A 17,822-nucleotide genomic window follows, 5' to 3' on the forward strand; every position below is an offset into this window, starting at 1 on the left:
TGCTGCTGCTTCCTTCTTGACTTCTCTCAGAAGCTCATTTCCTCCCCCCTTTCCTGTTTCCCACCTCTCACCTGCCTTCCCCACTCCCCTCTCTCTGCTGGCAACGGGGTGAAGATGTTTGCTAACACGAACGAGCAATCAGGGGCATCAGATGGCGAGTGCAGCACACATGCCTGTAGACCAGGAAGATAAACAAGCCACCAAGGACCTTTTTATTTCAGCCTAGGTACATACACAGCCCCTTTCTCCATGACACCTGAACCCCGCACAGCTCCCTCCATGCACTGACAGAGGTAGCCTTAGCAGCACCAGCTACTGAACCCAACTTCATTGCCTTAGCTACAAGACCCTTCCTTCTCCATAACACAGGGAAGATCTGGCTTCCCCTGGACGGTCCCTCTACAGCTGAACCATGGTATTGTGAAAGTGCCTGCGAGGGTCTCCATCCCTGTCTCCCCGGAACCGCTGCGTTGGTGACTTTACCCTTAACAGTGACATCACAATCACATCTCACACCTAGACAGAGCTCGACATTTCCCATGCCCCAGCGAGCTCAGTAACCCTCACGATCCACTTGTGAGGCACTGAAGTAAGTGATTGGGCCACAGGTCAGAAGTGAAGCCAGGTTGAGAACTCCAAAGCTCCTGGCTCCAGCCCAAGTTCCATTCACAGGCCACCGGTGCTTCGTGCCTGAGCCAAAGGACAGCAAAGACAGGCTGCAGGAGAAAGCTGGGAGTGAGCGAGATCCGCTACTGAGCCCCCAGCAGGAGCCTGTGGTTTTCAGGCACGGAGTAGCCTGTGGCTTCAGCCACCAGCTCTTCCCCCCCAGCCCCTGCAACCACATTTGTTTACAAGCTATAATGACCCAGTGAGATCCTGGTTTATTTAGATACTATAAATATCACATGAGCCCAGCTCCACCTCCGTTACAAACACCCAGCTTTGTTTATCAGTTACAAACCATCCAGCATCCTTACTTTGGCAGGGATCCCCTGTAGGCTGTTGCACCTTGCAGGGGTTGTTTATTGTAATCCACCTCACTGAACTGGAGAGGAGGCTTAAGCGACTGACCGTCTGCCTTTAAAAGACCAGAGGGCAGCCCCCAGCTGCTGCAGGGCAATCCCAGGAATCCAGCTGGGAAAGCCGCTGGAATTCACACCCAGGAGAGAAGCTGAAGAAAGTAGGTGGGTCACAAACAGATGCGGGGCTCTGCGTCCCCCAGCAAAGGGACCCCAGAGGGGTAGCCACACGGCTTTCTACGGCAGCTAGGCAGTTTGTGGTGGCAGGGAGGAATCCCTTCACTTTATGGCAGGTCCTTGGGTTCAGGAAGCTCAAGGTGTAAAGATCACTCCAGCGATCAAGTCAACCTCACTTCCTTATGAATGGGTGAGGCAACCCAGGGATCTGAGCACAGCACTGGGAAGCTACTCCCTGAGCCCAGGAGTTAAATGACACTTTGTGGGTATTTTTCATCCAGTCCCAGAGCCAGTGGAAACATCAGCTGGCTGTACTGTGCTCCCCAGGTAGTGGGGTACTGTCATGGGAGTCAGCAAACCTGCAGTCTGGGCTTCTCTCTCCCACTGGCCCACTGGGTGACCTCAGGCCTTCCTCGGTGCCTCAGTTTCTCCATCTGTGAAAGGGGTCAATGCTGCTGCCGTATGTCACATGCAAACCTACATTTAAAGAATACTGTTAAGGTTGCAAAACCAAGCACTCAAAAGTGAGGAAATGCCAGAGTTAAAGTTATCCGTACATCCTTCATTCAGCCCCTTTATGCACATGGATTATGATATGGTCTGTAATTACATGATCACAGGCTATTTTTCCACAGGCCCCCTGCCCCAAGATGGACAGTACTCAATGATCACCTATTCAATATTTTGTTTTCTCCTCATTGCTCAATGTGTGGCTCCAGGTCTCATTTACAGCACACTATTCAAACACTGCTCTGAAAACAAAACTGCTCATTTCCTCATGGGCTTTTCTATGTAGCTCACTATAACTATAATATACGAGGGCTTCATGGATATTAATAAAAGTAGCTTCACAACATCTTTGGAGGGGGTTATCCCCATTTTACAGGTTGTGAACTGAGGCACAGAGAGATTAAGATAAAAAGTATCCACTGGATTCAATTTGAGACACCTAGGACTTGATTTTTCAGAATACTTAGCATTAGACACCATGTTATAGGTTCAAGGCCCCACTCCCATTAACTTCAGTGGCAGCTGTGAGAGCTGAGTGCGTCTGCAAGTGAGATCCCAGAGTCTCAAATTGGGAACCCAGAAAATAAGGAACACACAATCAGTGGCCACCGTGAAAAGTGATTTGCTCAGCATGACAACTGGGGACTCTGTCTGGGCTAGCTCTGAATGCTGTGTGAGATGATGGAACTCTCGCAATCTGGATCTTTACCAAGAAGCAAAGTCCATTTTGAATGTGAAGCCCCTTTGCCTTCTTTATTGGCTATCTGCTCCCTTCTGGGGCTGAAATTCCAAAGGCAAGTGGCAAAAGAATGACAAAAGAGGGCCGTTGACTTAAAGTGCTCTTCCATTGAAATGGAATAACTCTAATCAATAATCTGACTCTCAACCAGGAGAACTGGTTTGTCAGGGGAGAGGTCACCTTGGCAGTAAAGTCACCTGGCAGGGGTCTGTGATCACCTGAGAAGGCTGAGCAGGACATCATCACCTGACAGAGGGAGCTAAAAGTTATAAAAGGGCAGGAGCTGCTATTCTTTTGGGGCAGTTTTTCTCCAGCTCAAGATGAAGGAGAGCAGAGGCAAACCAGCATGTAGAATGCCTACCTACCTGAACACAGCTGGTCCCCCAAGGGAAGTGTGGGCTAGTGAGGGGCATCGCAGTCAGGATGTTTGTTGTTTTCTGTATGATCTGAACTCTCATGCGTTATCTGCTAAGTAAAAGAATAATGGCATGAGGCTGTGAAAAGTGTCTGAATGTGTTATATGCTACATGGACGGGCCTCCTGAGAGAGTTAAACGGTAACTCTGGCTCATACCTTTGGGTGGAGTTTGGGGGGAGGGCATGTTTAACTTACTGGGGGGTCTGAAGGGTCAGTACTGAGCCCAGGGGCTAAGCAGTTGGACAGTGGGTGCCAGATCTCAGGACGGGGTGCCAGACAGAGGGTCTGTGCCCCAAGAGTGTGCCTAGGGATCCTAGGACTGGGGCAGTGGCTGGGTTCTGTTCAGGATCTGGAAGCTTAAAACATCCAGGGAGGCACCTACTAGGAGGAACCCCTCACAGTAGTCTAGTGAGTGGCCAAGAGGGCGCCCTCAGTGGGGATCTGTGACATCCAACATCACCCAGGAACTCTGTGGCTGAGGTAGCAAGAGAATCAAGTTCTCCAGGGCACCATTCAGCTGCCTGAACCATATTGGGTGACCAGATGTCCCGATTTTATAGGGACAGTCCCGATATTCGGGGCTTTTTCTTATATAGGCGCCTACTACCCCCACCCTACCTGCCTACCTTCTAGCTTCCGTGACAAATGAAGCAGAGGTCTTACAGATGAGGCAGGGGTTCTGCGAAAAAAAATTGTACATGATCATATAAATTAAAAGTGGATCATAATGCATATGCATGGGAGGGCTGCATTAGGGTTGCACAGGCAATCTTTGTTCTGGCATTTCTTAACTTTTGAGTTTTTGAATGTGCAACCATAATAATGTTCTTTTTACTTAGGTTTTTGTGTGTAATTTCCTAGATTTAAAAAAAAAAAAATTGAAAAAAACCAAAATTCCATCATATGTACACCCACATGGGTCATCAGTAGAGACAGAACCTTTAGCCATTGACCTCTGCCACTGATGGAGTAACAGATAGCAGTAGTAGGTTGTCATCCTCTATGTGGACCAGCAGTAGAGGGGGATCAGCCTCATGCTTTGCCAGTGGAGTTCACAGTGATTTGCTGACAGCAGAGGAATGGTGAGACACGGGAGTCATCAGCTGCATTCCAGGCTTTGCAGAGGAGAGTGTTCTCTTGGGCACAGACTCTTCTGCTCATTCCCCATCCCCCAAAGCTTTACCCCTTCTACCCTGACTCCTCCCCTATCCCTTCAGCCCCTGGCTCCTTTCCCAGCCAGCCCCGTTTCCCCTCTCCCAGCTCCTCATCCAACTAGTACTCTTCCTCACCCCACCACCACCACCTCCAGTCACCCCATTGAATATCAGTCCCAGTCCTTCCTCCGTAGGATTCCTCATCCAATCTCTTCCTGTTTCTCCCTCTTCCCCCATTCTATGTCCCTGTTCTCCCCCTGCATCCTGGCTCCTCATCAGCTCTATCTCCCCGCCCCACCCCCTCCCTTCCCATGACTCACTCATTCCCAGTCTCCTTGCCCAGACAGGCCCAGTCTCCCCTCACCCCCACTCCCAATAGCAGTTTCCTTCTCCCCTCCTGCATCCAGCCTGCAGTCCCAGTCCTGTCCCTCCACCAGGCTTGTTGCCCCAATCTATTCTCCTCTGGACCCGCCCCGCAAGCCTAGCTCTGATCCTGTCTGCATTCCAATCAGGTAGCTGCCTCCTCTGCACTGTCTCTGGGCCCAGCAGGCAGGTAACTGCAATTACAAGTTCCAGTGCCCAGCCCCAGCACAGCCTGCAGCAGCCGCCAAAGCTGCCATTGCTGGGAAAGCCCTGCTCGATGCTGGGCTGGAGCATGCACAGCAGGGTGGAATCCTCAAAGTTTTTAGTTGCAAAGCTCTAGCAAGTGTCTACTGAGCATGTGTCAACTGCAGTTTTTCAAAGGCTTGTAACTTGGCCAATGTTGGGCAGATTTTCACAGGGACACAAAGGCCACCCTCTTGTCACATTTCAAGTCCCTGCTCCATAGCGAGGCAACACTGAAGCTGGTCAAAGAAAAGGTCACCAGAATTTGTTAGCATGGGCAAAACAATCTATTTTTCCCTTGCCTCGTTCTCAGAAACGGCAGAATTGGTCTGGCTGAAATTTTCCAAAAGAATCCTGCCTGAGATAGACACCTGGCAAGTTCAGCCCAAATGGTTAAGTGTCTGGCAATGTTATAATCAACTTACAATAGGCACTGCAAGAAGTCCTGTCATTAACATAGAGCTTCTCAGGTTGGAGTCCCAGAGAGCACACCTGCGACTTTGGGATGAGGGGGTAAAGATGCTCTTAGGAAAGATTCCAACAAGGGGTATGCATCATGATGCTGCACTTTGTTGATGTCCTCTGGAAATTCAATTAAGCCCCCAACTCCTTTCACACACAGGCTGCTGAGCAGGCCAGAGGGGGGAAGCAATTGTTGAGTCACATGATCCACCTTCTTTCTAGGGTGCTGGTTTCATCAGGGTGCAAGGTCCTCTGAAGGATCTGCAGAACCATCTCTCAATCCCACTACCCCACGTAGGGCTGCCCTCCGTCTCCAGCACATGCACCTCTGCACCCTATAGTTGTGCTCATTCTCTCTGCGCCCATTTTGTCCCATGGTGTCAGTCTGTCTGTCCAAAGCAGGAATCGGGTATTCCAAAGCAGCTTTCCAGAATTGTTCCCAGCAAAGTCTGACTGAACACACTGGGAATTGTCATTGATCCAGGCTGTAATTACAATCGGGAGGTTTCACTGTCGCCATAACACAGAGGCAGATCAGAGGGCCGGGCCTGGAAGGAGGCCTGCTGACTAGGCACTTTACAGACACAGCGCAAAGCAGACACACCGAGCCTCCAGTGCTTCTTGAGGATGTTAATGTTGTGGCTCGTGACTGACACAAATAAACATGCTAAACAGAAACTAGCAGTACCAGGAGCCCCTTCACTGCAACACGCTGCTCAGGGAACACCTGAGAGAGGCTCTGTGTTGCATAAACATGGAGGGGTGGAGGTGCAGTTTGGAGTCGCCATGGCAGGGCAGATTGCTTGTTGACGTGTAGGTTCAAAATGGAGGAACTCCCCAAACTGCCATGACTGGGGAGACCGTCCACTCCTCCAAGCAGGGACTGTCTTTCTGATCTGTGTTTGTACAGCACTTCGCACACCGGGGCTCTGGTCCATGACAAGGACCTGTTGGTCCCCCCACAACAGCAAATCGTACATGATACCACGGCTGCACTGATTGCTCATCATTTCCAGCTTACTAGCAGAAAGTCGTTTCTGACTGTGGGATAATAAAGTCCAAATCTGACAGTCCCTCTCAAGGCTGAACTGTGTCTTCTTCCTCTAAAGTCAGGCAGGTACCAGGGCATATTTGACAAGTGGCTTCACCGCATCTCATCTCATGGATAATGGAATCGTCTCTTCAGTGCATTTAAACATGATGCAGCTCAGGCCATCAGCCAACCCATAGGGCTCCATGCAATTCTACCCATCAGATTAGTCCATAGGACTCCATACAGTCCCAGCCATGACACTGATATAGGATTCAGCTTCATTATCTGCTTCTCACCTCACTGCTTCATAGCATTTCTGGGGTAGTTTTGTCAGCTAATGAATGGAGAAGAGCTATCTCCAGTGGCTACATCCTGTACTCCTGGATCTTACTCCCAGTTCTGTGGCCTAGAAGTTGGAGCTTGGGATGGGGGGGTGGGAATCAAGACTCCTTGATTCTATTCCCAGCTCTGGGAGGGGAGTAGGGTCTAGGGATTAGAGCAGGAGAGGCTGAAAGCTAGGGCTCCTGGGTTCTAACCCTGGCTCTAGCGAGGGAGTGCAATCCAATGAGTTAGAGCGGGGGGGTTGGGAGTCAGAGACTCCTAGGTTCTATCCTGGCCCTGGAAGGGGAGCCAGGACTCCTGGATTCTACCCGGTTCTGGGATGGAAGTGAAGCTTAGTGGGTTAGAGTTGGGGCAGCTGGGAGTCAGGATTTCTGAGTTCTATCTCCACCTTTGGGAGGGGAGTAGGCTACTGCAGTGGGGACTGGGAATCAGGACGCTTAGGTCCTATTCCCAGCTCTACCACCATCTAATTGTGTGGCCTGGGATGAGACAGTTCATCTTTCCTAACCTCAGTTTACCTAGCTGCAAAAAAAAAAAAAAAAGAAGTCATTACCCTGGGGTTGGGGGGAGTGTGACACAAGTAATCACGGTGTCCAGAGCACTTTGAGAGCATCAGATGAAAAGTGCCATAAAGCACAAAATGTTATTATAATGATTACATAGCTCACAGGAGGCTCAATTAGCAAATATCTGCAAAGCACCTTGAAACCCTTGAGTTACTGGTGCTGTCGATGCAAAGAATTGTTACAAGTTAATAAAACTCTTTGCCCATAAATAATCATCTACACTGATAGTATAAGGTACCTTCCAGCCAAGCATCTTACAGGGCTTTGCAAACATGAACTGAGCCTCCATGGGAGACTGGTCCCTCTTAGTGTGAGGAATGTGGGAATTTTGAGTACTATCAATGTGGGCTGGTCAGGGACAGTGGAGGACACTCACATCTTTAAGAACAAAGGACTGTTCAGAAAGCTGCAAGCAGGGACATGCTTTCCAGACCAGAGGATGATCACGGGCAATACTGAAATGCCGATCATGATTCTGGGGGACCCAGCCTACCTGTTGCTCCTTGGGCTCATAAAGCCATCCACTGGCCCCCTCGACAGCACCAGGGAAAGATTCAACTCCTGGCTCGGCAGGTGCAGAATGACCGCTGGAGGTGCTTTTGATAGGTTGCAGGGACTCTGGCTCTTATAGCTGCCTGACCTGCACAGTATCTGGGAGGCAAAGGGGGAAAAGCTGCTGCCAGGATGGAGTGTGAGCTGCCTTTGAACAGCCAGATACAAGGGCTATTACAAGAGCCTAACATGAAGCTATGCGGTTAAGGGAGGCTTGGAAAGAGCACTTTAACAGTCAGCCACAGCAGTGAACTCTGGGCTGAAGCTGTGCGTGCAGTGAGGAATAGTGTAGTGTCTGCTGTACATTGATAAATATGGCTGGGAGTTTTCCTGAAGCTATAAATTCTGTGATGCTTGGTGTGCATTGACAAGTACTATTTGCCTTGAGTACCGCTATGCATTCTGCAATATTTGTTGTGAAGTAATAAAGGTCATTTGATTCTCCAAAAATAATTTATTTCTATGTGCATAAAATCAATGTGCAAAAACCAAAACAAACCATGTGCAATGTTATCCACATTTTTAACATAACTTAATGAGGTGAAAATTTAAAAGTAGAAAGGGAGTAAACGTTTCTGTTCATTTGAGTGCAGAAGTCTAGTTTGCTTGGCTACACATATACACTGACCTGTGAGAACCACGGTTGGCATCTGAAGCTGTGGTTTTCTTTGCTGTCCCCTGAGTGCAAGTGTAAAGATAATAATGCATCCTATGATTCCCAGTGGTATGTCAGGGAATGTAGGAGTGGCGTCCATGGAGCTCTCCAGGGATGCAAAGGGTGGAAAGTCTGGGATTTTGGACCTGTAGGTCAGCCAGGGACTGCAACATTTGGGTTTGCTGCCTGAGAAGACCCACTGTGTCCTGGTGCATTTCCCACTCCTTGTCCTGCTGGGACTCCTGGGCCTTTTTCCTGTCCTATCTGCCTTTCTCCATGCTATCAGTCATATTGGCCCTCCAGGTCCTTTGTTGACAGTCTGATCCAGCATTGGCTTTCAGGATCCACCCTAGTCTTTTTTCTGCTTCTCATCAGGGTCTGGCATTCTGTGAGTGTGGAGGGGGCACCCTTCAGGGCCCCAATGCCAGAAGGTGCTGCTGAAAAGAGATAGATGCACCATTGGATTTATAGTCACAACGGAAAGAGAGAGACACTTTTCCCTTCCCTCGTTCCCATCAACCTTTTTAATAAGACATGCTTATTGACACTTTGGCTTTGAAGTACCCTGGCACAACACTGCTCCCCAGTCCTGCCCCAATGAGTATGGGGCGAGGGGGAAAAGGCTGATCTGTTGCATGGAGCTATAAAATGTTGGTCCCTATTCCATGGGTCTGAGTATAGGGCAGTGGCAGTGAATATTGACACTATTTTCCACAAGCAGTGGGGGATTTTAGCAGATACCTCACTCTTGAGATCACAAAGTCACAGAGATGCAACTGGCATCCCAAAGCCGCCCAGGCCCGTATGCTGCTAGCCTGTTTATTGAAATGGTTCCAGCCAAGCTCTTTGCAGAATGGCGTGGGAAAGCGTCCTGCTGCAGATGAAGACATTACAGCAGCCATCCCCAGGAACCTTTGGGAGAGGACTGCGGAGTATCTGCATGAAAGTTTAATCAAGATCTCTCCGGAGGATAAACAGGACATCTCTATGTACATCAACAAAGTGCTCTGTATACCCCCTCCAACTCCAGAGGTGTATGAAAAGCAGATTGCAACTTTGCCTCTGTTTGTTGTATCTCTACCTCGTCTCATACGAGTAAAGCAATGAAAAGTCGAGACCTTTGTCTTGTTAACTTGGAGATGAGCCGGGCACCATCTTTAAATTGAAACTTTGTAAGGAAAATGCAGGCGCACACGTATCTGACTTCCCTTCCTCTTCATCAAGCTCATCCGTGCTCACCTGGCAAGACTAGCTAGACTCTGGTCGAGACTTGCTCAGACAGGTCCTGGCTCACAGCATGGCTGGAGTCCCTCAGTGCATCTCCCCCTCTTCCTCCTCCTCCTCACTGTTCATGGCAGGGGCTCAGTCTCAGACTCAGGTGGCCACTTACCCATTGCTGGAATACCAAACATTCCGGCACCGCTGAGAACGGCATGAGCCCTCCGCCGCCTGCGTGACCTTGCCCCCGCTGGCATGATGGTCCTGTCATAGCAGGGATGCTATTCTGAAGAGTGCGCCACTCCGATTCTGCCCACCCACCAGTCTGACCTTGCATGCAGCACACGTGCAAGGTCAGGCTGGTGGGGGTGCAGTGGTGCACTCTTCAAAATGGCGTCCCATGTGATACCAGACAGAACCACGTTTTGTCCTTGTACTGGACAGGCGACAAAGCAGCTAAAACGAGGCTCCTCCGAGGTATAGAGTGCTCTGTGGGGTGCTGGTGGAGTCTCCACCAAGTATGGCATGCAAGTCATTGAAACATAGCAGGTCTGTGGCACGGCATAAGGTCTATTGTCATGCTCCCTGTCCTTGTGATACCCTGGCAAAGTTCCTTCCCTCTCACACAGCACTGCTGCCGTTCCCTGTCATACCCCTTCGCCTGTATCACCCATGCAATCTGCTTGTAGATGTCCACATTTCTACTGCTGGTCCATAGCTATGCAGGCAGGACCCCTGTGTGCACAGAGCTGGCATGGTCAGTTGGGCACTTGCACACAACAAGGAAGATCCACTGTGGGTGCTCACCAAGGTGGGAAATCAGGGAAAGGCATTTAAAAATGCACAAGGAGGGGTTTAAAGAGGAGGGGAGGTGGCTGTGACCCTCCCCTGTGCAATGGAGTTTAAAACTGTGACCAGAGAAGTCACTGTCACTGAGACTGGGGCATTGTGGGACAGCTGCTGACGGATTGTTAGGGTCGACACAGGTCGTTCAGTGTCTACATTCGCACTGCATGGCCCTCAGTAGGTTCCACACCAATTGGGGACATAGTTTTGCTATATTGCAGTAATGGGGCACTTACACTGGCCAGAGACAAATTTGAGTATAGACACATTCACAAATAGGTTGGTGCAAAGTGACTGATGCTGGCCTAACTTTGTAGCATAGACCAGGCCCAGGCTAAGAACTGGGCTAACAGACACAGAGATGAGGAGCCAAGATGGACCTCAGAGGAGCATGGCACATTGGGCCGATTGCTTCTACCAATATGGACTCTGACTTGAACCTGGCTTTCCCATGCTAACTTAAGGATTTCCAGATGCTGGATTCCAGTGGAATAATCCCCGCTACCTCGTTTGAAAAGGCTGCCCTGTACCGTTGCGGATATTCACTGTTCGCATTGCTCCTCAAAGGTACAGAGTCTCTACAGGCGTCTGAGCTAAGGTGGACTCACTGCAGGAGCTCATGATGAAAAATAGGGCTTCTAGAGCCCCCCGGCTCAGTCTCAGAGCTGGAAACCTGCAGAACTCACCCTTGTAAAAAGTATGGACCCCTGGGGTCTGGCACCCAACCGGGGTTACTCCCAGGAGACTGCCAAAAGGCTGGGGCACAGCACATCCATGACACTCAGCACGGGAAGTGCAGTGACATGACATGACTTGCCCAAGGTCACAAAGGGAACTGAGACTGGAACCAGGAGGCCTGGCTGCCAGGTGGTGGGCCTCGGCCACCTTTATTCTGTGGAAAGGATTCCCAAGTGGTTTCCAGCTCTCAGCCTTCCCCTCGGCGTCTGTGAGTGGCAGCACGCTGTTAGTGACACATTCAGGTCCCAGGCGCGCAGTGCACATCACAGCCTGTGCTGCTCTCCCGGGGGCTTACCCTTATCGCCCAGGTCTGCATCGTCAGTCAGCAGCTGAATCACTCAGACGAGGGGTTTCCCGGTTTGGGTCTGGAGCTGTCATTGCAGTTGCCTGGCAATACCAGCCCAGTGACTATATGCATTTATTATGGTTTGGTATCCATGACAACCAGCATTACAATGCTTCTCCCTGGCCAATGGGGTGGGAGGAGGAAATGAGGCTTCCCCACTCTGAGTGCAGGGAAACTTCTGCTGGGGAAGCCGGGTGATGGGTCCCATCCTGCAGGCAGGGATTTGCAGGAGCTCAGGGCAGGCTGGGATGGAGAATCCAAGTGAAAACACGGCTCCACCTTCTCAAACAAAGCTGTGGGTGCACATGGCTGCCTCCCTCCACTGCCCACCAGGCAGGACCTGGATAAAAACAGCCTGACTCACTTGAGGAGAGAGCAGGAGTTTGGGGAGGCCCAGTGGGGCCTCCATGTCCCTGCCCTCCCCCTCCAGCTTCACTTAGGCTTGTCTCACATGGCCCCAGCCACTCTGGGACCCCATCCAGTGCCACGGCGCTGGAGCACTAATGGGGAAAGCCCAGCCCCAAACAAACAGCCCGATCACAGCAGTCATGTCTCATGTATGTCAGTCCCACATGTGGACATGCTCAGCCCAAGTGTGTCCTTCTAGGGGGACAAGAGAACAGGGCTGTGTTGTCCCCATCTCCATGGAAACAAGCCCTAATGCTAAATTGACCCTAACACTCCCTCCCCTTCCACACACCCCCACCCCACAATCTGCTGGGAGGGGAGAAGCGTCTGGCCAGTCCTTGCTGTTCAGAGAGAGCTCTCCAGGCGGGTCAGTGGGAAAAGAGGCAGATGACAAGTAAGAGCCTGCAGTATTGTGGAGAGGGAGACTGCAGAACAGGTTTCTCTGATCAAAGACAACACAAAGAGTGAGGTGAGGCTGGGCCCGGCCCACCCTCCGCCTAGCAACTGCAATCCTGAAGGAGAGATTGCACAGGAGAGACACACAGACAGGGCTCTGAGGCCCCATCGTTTATTATTGTTATCACAGTAACATCTAGAGGCCACAATCAGGGATCAGGGCCCCACTGTGCCTCCATCAAGATCAGAGGCCCCTGTCATGCCAGGTGCTGTACAGATTCCAGCTGCGATAAGGGGGCCCATTGCGCCAGGTGCTGCACATATCCTGACTGAGAGCAGGGTGGGCACAGCATAGACCCTGACCAAGACTAGGGTCCCCCATTGTGCTGGGCACTGCACAGGTGCGTATTAAGAGACACTTCCCTCAGTCCCTAGAATCAGGGCCTCCTGTGCCAGGGCTAGTGTTGTTGAGGTCCCCAGGCCCACAATCCCATGGGCTTGCTGCTGAGTGGGGTTCAAAGGGATCTGAAAAGCTGCCAGCTCACCCCCCAGAGACACACACTTCCTCCTCTGAGTCGACAGGAGCAGGTCCCTAGAGCTACAGTACGCAATGCCTTCTGCAGCCATGCTCAACACTGCAGCTAGTGCCAATGCCCTCCCATCAGACTCATATGACAATCACAGTGTGTTGGCCATCGCAGGGATTGAGCCAGGGATCACGAGAGCTGCAGCGCCCGGCCCAGCAAGGGTTTCTGCACCACCATGAGCTGCTAAAGAGCCAACCTCTGTAGGTGGGGGAATGTAAGAGACTCCTGTCTTCTGTGCATGTTCCACACACGGACCAGGGGTTACACCCGTACACATACTACAGAGGGGCCATCACAGAGCGCTTAGAAACAGGGGCAGACAGTGAGATTCTGCTAGGCCCCCATGGGCAGTGCAGGCATTCAGCACCTCTGCAAATCAGACCACTTTTATTTAGGTGCCTGATGGGGACGCTGGAGCTGAACTGCAGGCAGCCCGGTGTGGAGATTGAGGCCCCACTGCCCTCTGGGCCCAGATGAGTTGTGTTAACCCCCGTGGGGCGGGAGCATTCTGGGAGCCGCCCAATCTCCACCGTGGAAGGCTGCTGGTGCAGAAGAGACAGATGAGGGGTCAGCGTGCTGTCTCTGCATCTGCCCTTCCCTGCTCTGCCCCACAGGGAGCCCGGGGCTCAGGGGTGACTGGGGCTCAGTGCAGAGCGAACAGAGGATGGTGCCACTTCTCTGTGGCACCTCTTGCCACGAGACCCTGGCACAGCATCCGGCTGGTGAGCAAGTGGATGCAGGCCAAGTGCACACATGATCCTGGCCAAGATAAGAACAAGAGAGAAACCGAGCCCTGCGGTCTGGGCACATGACTCATTTGTGGGTTTTTTGGATCATTCACTGATGAATTTGTGAGACCTGGTTTGTTATCAGGGCTTTTTCCATTGCTACTACCAGCCCCCTCAGTCAGCTGAACCTGGCAACACACACTAATACACATATAAACACACACATTCACTATAGATATACCATACACACACACAATATACATACAACGCACACTACACCTTACCCCCAGCCCCCAGGGTGATCAGATACCAAGTGTGACAAATCGGGACAGGAAGTAGGGGGTAATAGGGACCTATACATGAAAAATCCCCAAATATCAGGAGTGTCCCTATAAAATCAGGATATCTGGTCACCCTACGCGCCTCTCCCCCGCCTCCCCCCCCCAGCGCACATTCATTATAGGTACACCACACCCACAGCCCACACGTGCCCACATCCTCACACATCATATATATATATATCTCCTCACACATCCCTAACACGCAACACTGCTCTGACTTTCCCCAGGACAGCTCCTCAGCCCGCCAAGGTGCCGGCCAGCCTCAGTGCTGTGACATCTCTGGGAAAACGTCTCCCCGGCTACGTGACCCCATTCAATGCAATCAGACATTTGCTCTTAAACACTTATTTCCACTTATCTGACTGGCCCTCGTAAGCTCCATCTGCTATGAAATACTTTTATTACTCTCTCTCTCTCTCTCTCTCTCTCTCTCTCTCTCTCTCTCACACACACACACACACACACACACACACACACACAGATACCAGCCACTGCAGCTACAAGGACTCTCCATCCCCCAGCTCCAGTGCAGTGCCAACGGGTCCCTGGCCTGTGCTAGGGAAGGCCCCAGTCCCTTTGGTGCTGCACCCTGACCCAGCGCGTTACATGGGTGGGGTTCGGGGTTCCAATCCCTCCAGCAGAGCCCAGGGGATGCCAGGCTGGAGGGGCCACTGATGCTCAGAAGCCCTGTGAGGGAAAGGGGCAGGCCATGGGGTGCAGGGCCAGGCCCCCTTGGTTCAATCCCAGCCCCTGGTGAGCAGCACTTCCAGCCACTGCAGCACCCCCAATGAATCCTCCCTCTGCTCTGAGCGAGCGCGGCTGTACCGCCAGCCAGCACCACATACCTGAGGCATGGCTCATTGAAAGGAGACACGCCGAGCCTCCCCTCCCCCAGCCTCAGCCCTGGCAGAAGGAGCCCTAGGCCTGGCTGGGCTGTGACACTCCCTGGGCCCCGCCAGGAGGGGGTGACTCCCAGCAGAGTGGGGGGACTGGGCACGGGGCGGAGGGCCCTGCACCGGGCTGGGAACCTGAGCACTAACTCCTGCTCTTGCTGTGGCCGTGGGTGCATCAGTTCCCCTCTCTGCATGTGGCTAAAGGGCATGCATGTCCTCGGCGACATCATTCACCCGCGTGCCGTGTCGCGGCCCACCACGTGCAGCACCTGCCAGCTGCCACCCCGAGCGCCGGCGGAGCCACTCCCCAGAGCGCTAGCGCTGGGGGCTACACTCCCAGCTCCCATTCCAGCCTTCCCTGGCGCCCCACTGTGCCAGCTGCATGGTACGGTCTGCACTGCACCCTGCATTATCCCCCTGCCCCATGGAGGGGCACGGCCTGGGAGAAGAGGGGGCAGTTCGGGGGCATGGCCACTGCACACTGGGGCCGATTCCCACTCTGCTGTGGCTGTAAAGTGCTGCCGCTCTGACTGGGAGCATTTCAGTCCCCTGACACACATGCAGAGGGCAGCCGAGGGTCCGGCCCCGGTGTTCCAGCTCTGCTGGGCGGGCTCCTCCATGGCTCCGCAGCAAGCCTTGGTCCTCACAGGAAGCTGGAGCTGATCCCGGGGCTGCCGGCTCCTACAGTCGCCTGTCCACCCTCCCTCCAGGCTGCACCACGCCTAGCGCAGCCACACTAGTCACTGGGCACAGCAGCCGCCACTAACACCCAGGTGCCAGGTTCCTCACAGCCCCTAGTGCAGGTGCCAAGCACAGCTGCCATGAGCCACACACACTCGCCTGATGGAGCTCACCTGGCCTGCAGGCCTGAGCCGTAACCTGTCTTGCCCAGGCCTCCTCCCCCTCTTGTGTCAGTCCTGCTGGCCTGGGGTGGCATTGCCGAGCTAGACCTGGTAAGGGTGCCTGCCTCTCTGACACGTGCAGCACTTTGAACTCCCCAGCTGCCCTCCACCCCCCGAGAGTCAGAGAACTGGTTTGGTGAGGAGATGCCGGAGATTGTTTATGATTGATGGAGAGGGCCGGGTGGGGACTGGGAGCAGCAAAGTGCTGTGTGGGGTGTGGGGAAGCAGTCTGACTTGGACAAGCCCCTCTGGGGCACCGTGAGCGATGTGCCGTTGCCGCCCGCTCGCATCAACAATCCCATCGGCCAGGGAGGGAGCAAGACGCCTGCCACGTGGGGAATTGTCCCCTGCCCGGAAGAACTGACCCCGAAGAGTGACTCGGCTTCTTCGACTGGAGAACACGGGCAGCAAAATGGGGGTCGCTAAAAGCAGCTCTCAGGAAGTGAGCGTGCAAAGGGCGCGGGGCAAGACTGCAGGGCAGAAAAGGGGCAGAAAGGCCATTCTAAGGCAGGCTCCCATGTGGCTTCCCCAGCATCTGCAGTGGAATCCACCTGAGATATTACAGCCTGAGAAAGGGGCATGGCTAGCACCAGACCCAATGCCCAGGACGCCAACAGGGGATACAGGGACGCTCTCCTGCCCCTTCTCTCACACACACACAATATCCAATATCCCCATGAGAAGCAAGCTGGCCAGTCCCTGGTGCTTTCCGATGGCTCCTTGGAGCATGGGCTCAGGGAGGCAAGTTTCAGACACTCAGAACAAGACATGCGTAGGGCCCTGGTGCAACCGTTTTGCGCTCTTAACACAGGAAAGAGAATCTGTCACACCTGAGGCAGAAAAAGTCCCCGGCAGGAAGGGAGCTGGCAGCGGCAGGTTCCACTCTCTGAACTGCACAAGGAGCAGGGAGCTGATTGCTAGGCCCAAACATTTGCAAAGCGACCTGCGGGATGCTGTGTCTGCCGGGAGATAAGACAGGCTGCGTGGTCCCGCTCACTCACTCTGGCTCCAGGCCTCTGTGGCTCTGTTTAACACAGGATCTTGCTAGCTTGCTCCCACAGTAAAGTCTGACTTTGTAACTCCCTGGCCTGGTTCCAGGCTTGCTGCCTGCCTCCCAGGAGACTCTCTAAGGGCCTAGTTCTGGGAAGCGGATTTTCCACGCAGGCTGGGTGGCTGCAAAAGCAAAGGGAAAGGGGAGGAGGCTCTTGAGGGCTGGCCCCAGCCTAGGCTCCCGTGGAACCGTTTCTTGCTGACTCCTCTAAAGCGGCTCTGGCTGCCACTAGGTAGTGAGTCAGAAGCCAACAGCGTGAATGGGAGCGGCCTGGCAGGAAGGGCCCATTCTACCCGATGTGAGTCAGTGGAAATGCAGAGGTTGATCAGAGATTCTTAAAAGAAAATTCGTGTTGCCATAGCGACCTGGCAGGGAGAGCCCAGGGCCCATGGTTGCCAGTTCACCCTACCCCAACTCAGCTTCCTCGGGCAGTTTTTAGCTGCCCCACGAGGTCCCTGGCAAAGGCAGTGGATTTCAAAAGGGCTGAGCTAGCTGGGAAATCGATGCTCCCTCACATGACAGCTGCACGCCACTCCAGGCACATTCCAACAAAGAAGGACATTCACACACAGCCAGCCCCCAGAAATAGTCCCCCAGTGCTTCGTAAACAAGCCTGCCCAGCTATAAAATGCAGCTCTCTGTGCAGGCAACTTGGTGACTGCAACGCGGGCGGGGGCAGGCGCGATTCGGAAATGGTGGGGCAGGCTGCAGCACCCAGTTGAGAGTCAGAGACCATCACGAGGGGCGTATGGAAAAGGCTAGATAGGTAGACAGACAGACAGCTCGGGCGGCATCTGACAGCTGAGAGCCAGCCTCTTGGCCTATTGAGAAGAGCTGCACGGTTCCCTCCCATGCACACCCTTGCCGGGCCAAGGACAGGCAGCTGGTGCTTGGGCCCTCACACCCCATGCCTGAGCCTGCCACTGTCAGCCCAGTTCCCTCCCTGACCAGAGTGCTGCTCCTGCATCAGTACAGACTAGAGCCCTGTGCACGTGCTGCTCTGGGCTTCCTGCTGTCACTCATTCAGCAGCCACCCAGCTGTGTTCCTCACCCTTGGGCAGGCCCAGCCCTGGGCATTTAACTCTCTGCATGCTCAAGCAGCCTCTTCTCAGGAGGGGGTCGGTCTCAGATGCGGC

Source organism: Emydura macquarii, unplaced genomic scaffold, assembly GCF_026122565.2.
Source record: "Emydura macquarii macquarii isolate MOO-44397 ecotype Brisbane River unplaced genomic scaffold, CSIRO-AGI_Emac_v2 contig_968, whole genome shotgun sequence".
Taxonomy (NCBI): domain Eukaryota; kingdom Metazoa; phylum Chordata; order Testudines; family Chelidae; genus Emydura; species Emydura macquarii.